The 13,746-nt window shown below is 36.4% G+C and overlaps 1 pseudogene; it reads left to right on the forward strand.

Moving 5' to 3' along the window:
- The window catches only part of LOC135210139 (inositol polyphosphate 5-phosphatase K-like), a 141,998-nt pseudogene extending 128,622 nt beyond the window's left edge, over nucleotides 1–13,376 (forward strand).
- The last annotated feature ends 370 nt before the right edge of the window (nucleotides 13,377–13,746 follow it).

Genomic DNA, 13,746 nt, shown 5'->3' on the forward strand with positions numbered 1-13,746 from the left:
TAAGTTTGTTCAGAATCATTTTATTTATTATAATTGCTTTATTTACTATTGTATGTAATAAGTACACAGATATTAAGTTCAACATATATTCCATGTAAGCCCCTGTACATATATGTTAACTTTAAGCTAATTTTAATTATTATTTTTCTGAATTGTATAAACAATTGTGTATATATATATTTTCTTGCAATTATAATACTTTATTTTATTTTAAGTTTTATTGAGACCTTATTTATTTTCATTTACAATCTTGTGCTAATTCTCTGGTACGATTTCGCGCAGCGACACGAACTGAGCCCAGAAAAGAGATTTTGACGTAAGGAAAAATCTATTTCTGGGCGATTGGTTCGTGTCGCCAGCGAAATCCCACCCTACCCAACCCTGCGTTCAAGATTGTCTGCTAACTTCAGGATGGCCACCAGAGGCGCAGCAGTCGGTAGCGTGGGGTGGAGTAGTAGTAGTTGCTGCCCATTCTGTGGGTCGGCTCCCCTCTTGTGGGGGTTTTGTCGTAGGAGATTTCTATTGGTAAGAGGTTCGTGGTAGTGGTCTCACTCGCCCTAGTGTTCATACCGACGCCCTCTTGGAGGGTGAGCGAGTCAGTTATACTGGCTTTTTCTTTATTTTATTTATTCTCTGGTATTTGTTAGTTCATTTACCTTAGAAATAATGGATTAAAGGGATATTTCGCTGGGCGACACGAACCAATCGCCCAGAAATATATTTTTCCTTACGTCAAAATCCCTTTTGTAATATATGGTAACCTTGAACAACAAAGTAATATATGCTCTACCCATACCATATAACACATTAGCTACCCTAGAAATTTTATGCCTAGGCGGATGGCATAATGAAATTGTTAAGATGATGATATTGATTCCCCCAAGCCCAAATCATCTAATAACTATTAGGCTGAAGGAATTAGGAGTCCAGGTACTTTTATTTAACATCTCTTGAGTAACAGGTAGCAAATTTTGTTTGACACCGCCAAGACTGTTGAGAGTGCGTATAAAACATTATCGTAAGCCTTTACGGTGGCATGCCTGCGGCAGAAGGAAATCCTTGTTAACCCTCTTACGCCGAAGCGGTAAAAAAAAATTGTCTCCCGTGTGCTGGAGGTGTTTCAGAGTGAGCGAGGAAGCGGAAAAAATATTTTTTTCAAAAAATCACAGCGCGCTTAGTTTTCAAGATAAAGAGTTCATTTTTGGCTCCTTTTTTTGTCATTGGCAGAAGTTTAGTATGCAACCATCAGAAATTAATAAAACTATCATTATCATATATAAATAATGCGATATATGATGGCGCAAAAACGAAATTTCATATATAATTGTATTCAAATCGCGCTGTGCGCAAAACGGTTAAAGGTAACAAGTTACTTTTTTTCGTTGTAATGTACACTAAATTGCGATTATTTTGGTATATAACACATTGTAAAACGAATAAAAGCAACACAAGAGAAAATATTATCACAAAATAATGCATGAATTCGTAACGCGCGGACGTAAACAAATATTTTTTTCAAAAATTCACCATAAATCTAAATATTGTCCTAGAGACTTCCAATTTCTTTCAAAAAGAAGACAAATGATTGAATATTACTATACTGTAAGAGTATTAGCTTACAATTGCAGTTTTCGACCATATCTGATGAGTTAAAGTTGACCGAATGTCGAATTTTTTTTATATATTTTTTATATGCAATTATTTCAGAAATAAGAAAAGCTACAACCTTCAAATATTTTTCGTTTTATTCTACATAAAATTGTGCACATTTTCATATATAAAACTCTATGAAATGCCTAGTATGAAATGGAGCAAATATTCCAAGAATGGGACGTACGCATTTCGGAGATTTGTGGCGGAGAATTCGCGCACGGAGGGAAGGAAAGATTTTTGTTTAAATTCACCATAAATCTAAATATTTTGCAAGAGACTTCGGATTTGTTTCAAGATGAAGATAAATGACTGAATATTACTAGACTGTAAGAGTTTTAGCTTACAATTGCGTTTTTGGACCATTTCGGTAGAGTCAAAGGTGACCGAACGTGGTTTTTTTTCTATTTATCGTGATTTATATGCAAATATTTCAAAAATGAGAAAAGCTATACCTTCAACTATTTTTTGTTGTATTCTACATGAAATTGCGCACATTTTCATATATAAAACTTTATGTAACAGCTAATTTAAAATGGTGCAAACATTACCACAATCGCACTTATGATTTTTTCGGAAGAGTTACCGCGCGGACGTAAAGAAAATGTGATTTTTTTCATAAATTCACCATAAATCGAAATATTGTGCTAGAGACTTCCAATTTATTGCAAAATGAAGGTAAATGCTTGAATATTACTAGAATATAAGTGTTTTAGCTTACAATTGCGTTTTTCAACCATTTCGGTAGAGTCAAAGTTGACCGAAGGTTGAAATTTTGGCAATTATTGTTATTTATATGAAAATATCTCAAAACTGATAAAAGCTACAACCATGAGTATTTTATTGTTGTATTCTACATAAAAATGCGCACATTTTCTTATTAATACTTCATGTAACGGCTAATTTACAATGGTACAAAAATTATGTCAAAGTGACGAAATAATTTCTGAGATGTGTCACAGATACTTTTTAGTGCGGCAAGAAAGAAATTCGCGCTTGCGCGCCTGCGTAACGATTGTAAACAAAACAACACCTTGATCTGTGAACTCCCAGCATCCCCCAAGGCGTGTGATTCAAAAGTTTTAGGCTGGTAGGCCTATAAGTATTTTTCCGCGAATTTTAAAAAAAACTTTTGTAAGTCGACGTAAAATACGTCCAGTCGGCACACGGGAGACAAAAAATGTCAACGTAAAATACGTCCAGTCCGCGTAAGAGGGTTAAATGTATACATACTGTGAATAAAAACACCTCCAAGACAACAGAGAATGAATGATAAAAGAACCAAGATGAAACTCTGAGATACAGCAATGAAGAACAAGTTTTAAAAGTTTTTGGGAAGACTATGAGCTCTGAACAAGAAGTAAGACAAATATTGGGAACTTATGGGATACATATGTACATGTACCAACCTATCAGGGGCTATTGATCTACAGTACTTTTTTGACAACTTGGGTTGGAGATGTATGGAATTTCCTGTGAGACACAAAAAGGGTATGTTGAAGTCACTGGATTATTGCGAAACTTCAAAATGTTAATTTACTTTTACTTTTACCTTTTCAGTCTGATTTTACATCCATGCACCAGTATACAACTTACATGTACATTCCACAGTCAGGAACTACATCTCAGCGCAATATTCAGGTATGTTGACATCAATTAGTTTAACTTATCCTTTTTGCAAGAGCAAGACTACTTTGCTATTCTAGTTATAAATAAGTATTTTTTTTAACATTTTTAGTTAAGGTTATTTGGTGTTACATTGGTTTTTGGGAAAGATTAAAGGGAAAATTAAGAATAACATAATTTGGTTTCAGCACTTATATGTCAGTCAGCCATAATTGGTAAAATGCCTTAAAAAACAAATTTAAAAAATACCACAGCATATACTACCTGAATGTTAAAATATATAAATATACAATACAATTAAGTGTAAAGACAAAAATTACTTAAACAATAATTTTTTTTTTAAATGCTGTGTAATGTACACAATGTTTAGCTTTATAGTTTTTACAGTACAGTTGTATGCACATAGTTCCAGTGTTCAGCCATCAGCCATAAAAATACAAAATCCATAGAAAATTTCCAGGTAAAGAATTAATGTTGGAATATGTAAAATAATACACCTAGACAATAATATGTACACAGATTCAGACCATTTCAAATTTTAAGACAGCTACGTGGCAACTTTAGTTCTTGGCAGCAAATTTAAATATATTTGCTGTGTCTTAATTGCAGTGAATTTTTGTTGAATGATTATTGTCTTTGCTTTGAATAAAATTTCTAGTACTGATGGAAAAGCATACTGCTTTTTCATTTGACATTCAGGTGGCTATGCTGAATAATGTTCATTTCATGGTTTAGAACCAGCAAATAAGTACACTATAAATATCCTCACTGCTATTTATAATGACTTTAATTTCAAGGCAAAGTAAATGAAATCCACTAGAGAAGGGTTAGGTTTATCTATTGGCTTGCAGGTTTACAGTATTGTATGTAGTTAATGCTACAATTTTATGTAAATTTTTTTTTATTGTTTGTATAGGAACATATCTGTAAAGTTAATCTTTTTGATTGTGTAGTCAGTGTCTCATCCTCAAGGAGTTACCATTTCCATAGTCTAACCAGAGCTCCATGGTGACCAGACTAATGCCAAAGAATTCTCTTTTAGCTGGTCTTGTGGCCAGGTATTGTGTCATGATGATAAACATTATAATGTGATAGAGTCTAAATGTACTCAGGATAAGAGGGCACTTTCTCTTATCCTTAGCAAATACTAAACCCAGTTTACCTACATCAAAACCTGCAAGAAGAAAAGTTGGCAATGGGCATATGTGCCATAATATTGTTTACAAATGACCAGAAATGAACCAAGAAGCCATTACTTTTGTCTGATCATCATTGTAAAATGTACTGAAATCAGTGCTCGATTTAAGATCTTCGCTTCCGTGGTTTCATTACCGAGGGTCGTGGAAATATGTGAACTAAAAGTTAAGTGCATAATTTTAAGTTCCAGTTGAAAATTTATAGTTTAGACTGTGGAACAATGATTTAATGTGTGTGAAAAGTTGTAAACCGGTTTGTTCACAGCACATGTCGGCACTTCTCACAATTTCTGATTGTTATTTGTAAAAGCACAAATTGTTTTTAAGAATTTATCATTCTAATTAGAAGTTTTATCTAAAGAAATGTTCCACAATTATTATTAATACAATTACAACTGAATTGGATAACAGCAACATGCGTTTGCTGTATTTCAACCATTGTACGATAGTAAACAATTACCATAGTTATGTTATAGACGACGTTATGTAGAATATGACTGTTATATTTTTATGTAATAACTTTGACTGCTATATTATTATTTTATAACACAGTAATATGAGAATACATATAGTATTATTGGATACAGTGAAATAATGTATAAATTTTTAAAAGATTCATGGAAAAGATGCATATTATTCGTTAAGTTTGTAATTACACGTAGCCATCAGCAGCAAGACATCGTTCAATTATGCCAATGTTGGAACGAAGCTGATTCTCGTTTCTTATTGGATTTTTTGTTTTTTTTGCTTTATTAATAAATAAACAAATCTTTTGCTTTATTAATAAATAAACAAAGTTTTCCCTTTACTAATAAATACATACTGTGTTATGTCTATGTTGACAGCTCTTGTCTGCAGCGCTGATGTGCAGGTGATTTGAAAATAACGATCAGGCGCCAATTTTTGCGTTTTTAAAACTTTTCCAATATTTTTTAGCTTCCGTTAAATCGAAAATGTGTTAAATGATAGGTGACTGTAGTGTGAAAATGGTTGAATCTTCCTGTCTCAGTTGGCTTTAAGGAAGAACTGGAGAACCTCTGTGTGCAATCTGCCTAACATAACGAAGGTTTTGATTGACGACAGTGTCCATAGAAGGCTCATCCATTGACAGGCTGAGCATGATGAAAGAGAGAGGAACTTGTAAATCATCTGTATGCAATTTGTGACTTTTGGGGGAACGGAAAAACATGAAGAGTCGGAGAGTTGAGAATCATTTCCCAAAAAATAATCTGCGTTGGAACAACTGGGATATCTGGAGATGTAGAACTCCTAGATCTTGAGAGGGTTGTAGAGTTGTTTGAAAGTCCTTTGCGCATTTCTCCTTCAAAGGAGATTGAAGAAGCCAGTTGTCCAGATAATGGCTGATGTTTATGCTGAGTAGATGAAGCCATTTGGTGAAAAGAGAGAGGACTTAAGAGAATACTTGAGGGGCTGTGGAGAGGCTGAAGCACAGGGATCGAACTTGATAGACTTTCCTTTGGAAGATGAACCTGAGGTATTTCCTGGGGATTGGATGAATGGGGATATGAAAATATGCATCTTGCTAATCCGAAGTAATCATCCAATTGCCTGGATGAATGGAAGCCATGACTGACTGGCTCGTCTCCATCCTGATCTTCGTCTTCTTTACAAAATGGTTGAGGGCACTTGCGTCGAATACTGGCCACCAGTCCCCTGATGCTTTGGGAACTACAAAAAGGCAAATGTAGAAGCCCTGAGAATGAACATCCTCTACTTCCCCTATGGGGCATGAAAGACTGCTGCTTCACTTCTTGGGAGCTAGATGGATGAGTGTTTCTTGGAGGGTCTGGAATGAAATCGCAGATTTGTGCTGGGTTGAACTTGCAATTTAGGTCTTTTCCCATTAAAGGGATGCTGCTGGAGAGGAAAGGAGCAGAGAACTTGAGGCCAAAGGGCACAGATGTAGAACTCATGGGGCATTGAGATAACTATGTCAGAATATCCTATGTCAATTTCTTTTGCAAGTCTGATGCGACGAGTTTAGCGGGGAGAGAAGGAAATCAGACTTCTGGGAAGACGTAACTCCTCTTGAGGTGAAAGAACACCAAAGTTCTCTCCTCTTCAGAACTCCAAACACAAAGAGAGAGGCTAGTTCTGGGGAGCCATCTCTTATGGCTTTATTAGCAAAGAAAGAATGCTAAACAGATCTGCTGAAAAGAGATTACCTAAGCCTTTATTCTTGATGTTCTTAGTGAGAGCTCTCACCGTCCAGTCCAAGAAACTCAGTACCTCTAAAACCTTGAAGATGTTATTGATGAGATGATCCAGCTCTGATGACGAGAAGACTTTGGGCAGCCACTCCCAGGGAGGGAGCTTCCCCGGCTATGTAAGCCTGGTACTTTCTCTTGACCAGACGAAAACACCATCTTGGGAAGGAGGGCTTGATCTTTCTTAACATTCCTCATTAAGAAGGTGGAGGCCGGAGAGGGCAAAATAGCTGTCATGAAGAAGGAGGGAAAATTATTCAGAAGAAACTGAAGAGGAGACTTGAGAGCTATGGGTGGAGAAGCATCTAGGTCAGCATTCTCTTCATCCTCTGAGGATACTGGAGGTAAAGACAATTCTTGAGCAGGCTTAGATGGTGGAGCTTTCCTAATAAAGCTCAAGATCTCTGACAGTTGCTCTTTGATGGGAGCAAGAGAAGGGTCGGCCAATTCCGAGACAGGAACTGGAGAGGATTGCTGAGGCTGAATCGAGTGTCTTGATGAAGTTGGTGCCAGGAGCTGTGAGTTCACAGCTGGGTATACAGGAACAGGTGCCTGGCACGCAGGAGCAAGATTTGGCCATGCATGAGCAAGATCTGGGTGCTTGGGCACCAGTGTTAAGTGCACAAGAGCAAGAGGTGGGAGTATGGAAGTCAGTGCCCAGCGACGAGACAGGTGCACGGGTGACAGGTGCCCAGACATATGTTTCTGGCACTTTGAATCCTTGGAAGGAAACGACAGAGGAGAATCCCATGGGTGTACAGGCAGCTGAACAGAGACAAAAACAGGGGCCCACTCCATAGCAGCACGAAGGAAGAGGGTTGTCAGTGGTATCCTTGTCTTGACTGGTAAGGGAGAAGTTGAGCAAGTCATTCATGTGCCTTTTTAATTGGCCAGGATGCGTCTACAACGGCCGTGATCTGAGTCTGAATCCGAGCTGGATGACAAGCGCCGCACATCCACAGACATGCCTTTCCAATGGCAGTCTGTCGAAGCCTGGGATCTAGCAACAGGATCGATAGAGGTGGCAGCAACCTGTGTGCAAACCCCACCAGCCTTCTTTGGACCTCTGGTATGTCTTCTCCCTGGTGCAGGGGAGGGGGACAATGACCTTCATCTAGGAGCGCTGACAAGACGGTAAGCTGCCTCCTTCTCTAACACATCACTCGACACTTGCTTTATATCACTACAGGGCTGCCATTATGCAGGACCTTCAGTTCAAGTGTTTAGTAGCAAATTGCCTAGTTCGTTTTTTGCCAGTGAGTTCAGCCTTTACCACCTGCTATGAGTATAGTCCTCATAAAAAACAAGGAAAATGTGCTTGGTCACCAGATATGTACAAAACTTGTAGTATGCTAATGGCAGCAAGTTTTAGGACAAAACAGCTCATTTTGAGATTCCTAGTGAGTCCTAGGGTTCAGTAGAACTAAGAAATGGGGAGATTATATCTTTCAAGCAGAATTCCAGCAGCAGATATTTAACCATTTCTCGGAACCAGATTTATGTTTGGGCCAAAACCAAGTAATGTCAGTCCTCAGTATCACATAAGAGTAAGTATGAGTATGAGGCTAACTTTTAAATGAAATGAAAGTTACTGTAATCTAATTTAAAAGTTAGTTTAATTCATTACCCATAATAAAGAAATAACTGGTTGGCATAAAAGTAGTTACAGGAACTGTGTAATACGTACATACGTATCCATTTTCATAAGTATACTAAAGTTACCCCTAATTCATGGGATGCCATTTTCGTTTTTCCTCAGAGTAAAATAAGTTGTCTTTGGCCACTAGGTAAACTTCATAAGTCTGTTATAAAGAAGGTAGGTACACATTTCAATGAAATAAAGAAAACATGTATGTATGTACATACATAATATTTCCAGAGGGTTAAGGTAAAATTCAATCAATTTAAAATCATGTACTAGTGTGAGGGCTAACTATGAGAAAGAGGGAGAGAGAAATATGTAAAACTCTGGAGGGGTATCATCTTTAAAAAGTGCAAATGGGAACATCTGAAAGTACATTAACTGTATGTGCTGTAATTACATAACATAGTACCTACAGATTGTACCAGTACTTTTCTCCAAGATTAAGGTAATAATTTTCACAGAACGACAACTCTGTTATGTCTCTGATATGTTTTACTAGTTGATCATAAAGGTCTTATATAGTGACAAGCTCTGTGAATTACGTACTGCCTTTGTACATATTTAAAAAAATATAAATAGCATACACAGAATCTCCATATTGATTTTATACTTAAAAGCATGAAAACGTAAATTAGTATAATACTAGTTACATACTTCAGAAATTAAACAAAGTTTCTGAAGGTGTTTCATCTTTGAAAAATGCAGTAACTTTGTGAATTTGTATTGCATCTTGTAAAAGTATATATATGCACTAACTGTAGGTGCTGTAATTACCTTTGTATCATATTCATGCATGTACAAAAATAAAAATAATAAATTTTTAATAAAGATTATATGCAGAAAGGGTTTAAAACTTAAAAATTTACATAAATCAAACATAAAGACTTTTGCAGGATTTTGTAGTGTTTCTGGAGGATTCGCAAATGTTCGCGCTATTGTGAAGAACTCGCATGTGATAATTAGTTAGGTTCCAATGAAAAGTTTGCGCTATTGTGAATTCGCGCAACTCAAATCGCATAAGTTTGGGGTATTACTGTAGTGACTAAAAGACTAGTGACAGTGGCAGACATAAAACCATTTGCCACAGTCATCCCAGTTTTGGAAAACCACAAAAGAATGGGCAATGCTACAATTCCCTTTTGAAGGGGAAAAGCTCCCTTTATATATAGCTACACAGAAATTTAGGACCCATATGAGAAGAATATCAGAGGTGACAGCCTCAGCAGAATTTCATATTAGGATCCACCTCTGTAGTATTATAACCTCTACCACCTTGCTGGAAGTTGCCACCAAAAGGCTTCCAAAATGTTCCAGAATAATTTTTCAGTGTAACTTCATTATCACACAATAACCCCTTCTGTAAGGACCTGTTTGAGGAGTCTGTTTTGGTTAAAAACTTAACCAGCAAGCCTGCCAACAGAATTGTACAAAGTATTCTCTTTTGGAAAAAGGGCGAAATCAGGAAACAAAAACCCAAAACTTCCCCTTACCTAACCAAAAAAGGCTCGCTTAAAAAAAAATCCTGTAAGCCTTCATTCACCCCAACAGTTTTTCCTCAAAGATAGGTAGGTGGTCAGAAGGGACAAAAACAGCAAGGAAACTTTTTTTCACAAGGTCCAAAGATCCTCTTATAGGAAAAAGAAAAGCAACAGCTGGAATGCCTTTCAAGGGCAAAGGCAGAGGAAGAGGCAAATAGGAATGATATGGTTGGGGGTTGACTTTAATGATACCACACACAATGGGAGTCTTCCCCTTGAGGACACAGCATAAATATTAAATGGGCTGGGGTGAAAACGGTCTTGCCCCTCACCCCCTCCTGTAAAGGGGTTCTTCCAAAAATCAGACCCATCCAAAAGTATTCCTCCAAACAAAGAGGGACCCTAGACCTATCAACATTGAACAAGCACATTGTTTGCGCATTTTTCTGGATAACTACCATTGCCCTAGTATGTTCAATCATTCAAAAAGGGACTTGGACAGCTATAGATCTGAAAGATGCATACTAGCATGTCCCAGTGTCCATTCCCTTCTGCCCCTTCCTAGGGTTTGAATAGGGAAAGATTTGTAGTTTCAAAGTCATGCCCTTTGGGGTAAAGATTGCCCTAAGAAATTTGACAAAATTAATAATGGTAGTTCTTTGAGGTATCAGGAATACAACTAGTAATAGCCTACTAAGACAACTGGTCAATCTGGGGCCCCACAGCAAAAGTGTGATTGAAAAACCTAAGAGCAGTAGTCAATTACAGTCAAAAGGTTTTATGATAAATTGGGAAAATCCTGTCAGTGGCTGGGTCTGTTGGAATACTTTTCACGGCCCGTTGTATGCTGGGGAATGTTTGTACTGCAACCATACCCAGCATGTTTCTGGGTTGTTGGGACTAAAATTCGAAAGCTTTTCGTCATCTGTCACTTTGTAAAGGTCTTTGAGGAAGAGACAGCAACTACTCTATCAAAAAACAGGGTTTGACATAGGAAAAACCTGGTTTTTTTAGTTGCTGATGAATCCTCAAAACCCTCCCACTTCCCTGACGAAAAGACATGGGATTTGGGTAGGGGATTATCCTGCATTGACCAAAGTACTAATGGTGTCTTGGTCCATTTCTGGTTGTATGTAAACAATTTGATGGCGCACATGCATATAGCCACTTCTTACAAGTTTTGATGTTGGTAAACTGGGTTCAGCATTTGTTAAGGATAAGAGAAAGTGTCCTCTTATCCTGAGTCCATTTATACTCTATCACATGCTATTGTATTTATCATTACGACACAATACCCGGCCACAAGACCAGCTAAAAGAGAATTCTTTGACATTAGTCAGGTCACCATGGAGCTTTGGTTAGACCATGGAAAGGGTAACTCCTTGAGGACTCGACAGCGTCTAACAAAAACAGCCTTTTCCTACATCAAAACCTGTTTTTTAGCTCTAAAGATTTTTACATATGCATTTTGAGCATTGTAAGTAGTATTCACAGTACTGAAGCATTAGTTATTCCAACATGAGAAATTATTTTAGTACAGCCAAATGCCTGTAGTTAAATATTATCTGACAAAAGAAATAATTTTCAGCTTGTTTTTAATGATGAGCTTCTTCAGCAGCCAGGTATGTATCGACTTGCATATTATTCAGGCAAATACAGTAGCTATTTGGGTCTCAGTGATCCATTCCCTGTTATGGTGCGTCCTGAGTGAGGTGGTGGGCATTTGGTCAATTGGTACAGGTGATGATGAGAGCATTGCGCATATTAATTTCTCCTATCACATCTTTCTTTTAATTGAAAATATTAATACTCCCAGAATGCTGGGTTAAGTTTGAGCAGGACTTATAATAATTTAATATTGGGTGAATTTGTTAATTGTGCTGTTTATACTATAATAAAGTACGTACTCAGTATGTAGTGCATTTTATTTGCATACTTTTTATTGCACACATGATATTAATTTTTCACTGTACAAAAATATTATTGTATCTCTACCTCACCCTTTTTTATTTTGTCACTCTTACCAGAAGTACTTAGTATGAGTGAATAAATTAAAATTTGTGTTTTTGTATTTGACAAATTTAGTATTTTGATTTTGTACATGTGTACTACATCTAAATCAGTATTTTATTTGCTACATCATTTTGCTGATACTTCATGATAAACCAATATTAGCAATATGAATTCATTGTATATTGTGATTACTACAATGTGTATTTTAATTCTCATTGCCATATTGAAACTAATTGATTGTACAGTAGTGTGAATATCACAAAGCCATATTGTGAATAGCAAAACATCCCATGAGTAGTAATCACTTTCATTAGCTGGTGCTATGGAAGCCACGGTTTTAGCAGAGCTTACAAAGCCCCTTGCTTCCTGTTTGAGACTAAAGTGTGCCTTTGTATTATTTTGTTATGAAATCATGATCTAGGAGTTTGAATTGTAATCCATAAGTTTGAAGTATAGTCCATTAATTTTGAAAAGCTTCACTAACTTAGAAAACCTTGACCCTTATAGTTGTCCATGGGGTGATTTTTTACTGTAGAGATGTCTGTGATTTAATCACTACTGTACAGACCTTGACATTTTATACCATGTAAATTATGGTACTGTATGAAACTTTTGTGTTACAATACGAGCATTTCAAATATTTGGAGTTTTTCATCAAATGCTGTAATACAAATGCAACAATCTTCCATTAAAGTCAGAATAATTTGCTGATGCTGAGAGGCTATGAGATAATTGTTATAGATCTGTAGCTTCCATTTACTTTTCATTGTTACCACTGTGATCATAAGTCATGAGAGGAGCTTAGTTCAAATATAGTACTTCCTACAGTTGTATATTTTTTATAGATAGGAATAATTTTCATGAATGATGATGACTTCAGTACCAATTCTAATTTTGTCTTCAAAATTTCAAGTTATCCCTTGAAAACTTGGTTCAAGAGTCTGTTGTGGATTTACCTTACTTTCAGTATTTATATAGTTATGGGTCATCTCACTTGCCTAGTTGTAATATATTTTTTGCAACTTTCAGTGTATAATAGCTTGATAGGTTTAAAGACTTGAAGTGCATTAGGTGGGTATTCAGCGTGTGCTGCTTTAATATTCAATTTTTCATGTCTATGATGCAGTTGGTACCATTTGTGCCAGTGTTGACATACCTTTCTTCATGATAGAGACAACACTTTCAAAAGCCTAATTTGATAATTGTTTATTTCCTGGCTGATGAAGTCTTACTGACAAAGATGTGTTAATGGAATTTTGAGAATTAAGGGATCTCATTGTTCTGTTTAGTGTATCAGTGATCACAGTCTGTTGCACTGATGGAGTACCTGTTTAATATCGATCATCTAATATGTATTAGAATAACCAACAATCCCAATTTAATGTCAAGGGAACTGCCTCTTTGGGATTTCAGCCCACAACCTTTTCATTACTTGGATAATAATTTAAATCTAATGAGATGATACAACTCAGATATATCTTATATGGAATTTTCATATCAGACAGAGCATATATCATTCTTTTACCAATCCTATCTCACTTATACATACATAGTAAGTAAAAGAATTTAATGCAGTATTAGTGTAGTACAGTATTGGGGTTGCTTCTATGTATATTCAGTTTTATGCAAAGCACTGCTTTGGTAAAGTAGGCATGAATTCAGATGCTCTCTTATTATATACAACTTTTCCCTCTAGAAAATTTCAGCCTATGTTTATCTGCAGTCTCAGTGAAATTAAATAAAATCATCGGTCTCACTCCCTACAGATCTTACATATCAATTAAATTCTGAAGCCTCATACTCAATTACTTACTTTTCAGTTTCAGCTGTTGTTATCATTGTGCTTTGTATTTCAAAACCAAGGCATTTGTGGCTCCTTCTTGTTTATCAGTAGCCTTATTTACTTGATC

The sequence above is a fragment of the Macrobrachium nipponense genome, chromosome 39 (genome assembly GCF_015104395.2).
Source record: "Macrobrachium nipponense isolate FS-2020 chromosome 39, ASM1510439v2, whole genome shotgun sequence".
In the NCBI taxonomy this organism is placed as follows: domain Eukaryota; kingdom Metazoa; phylum Arthropoda; class Malacostraca; order Decapoda; family Palaemonidae; genus Macrobrachium; species Macrobrachium nipponense.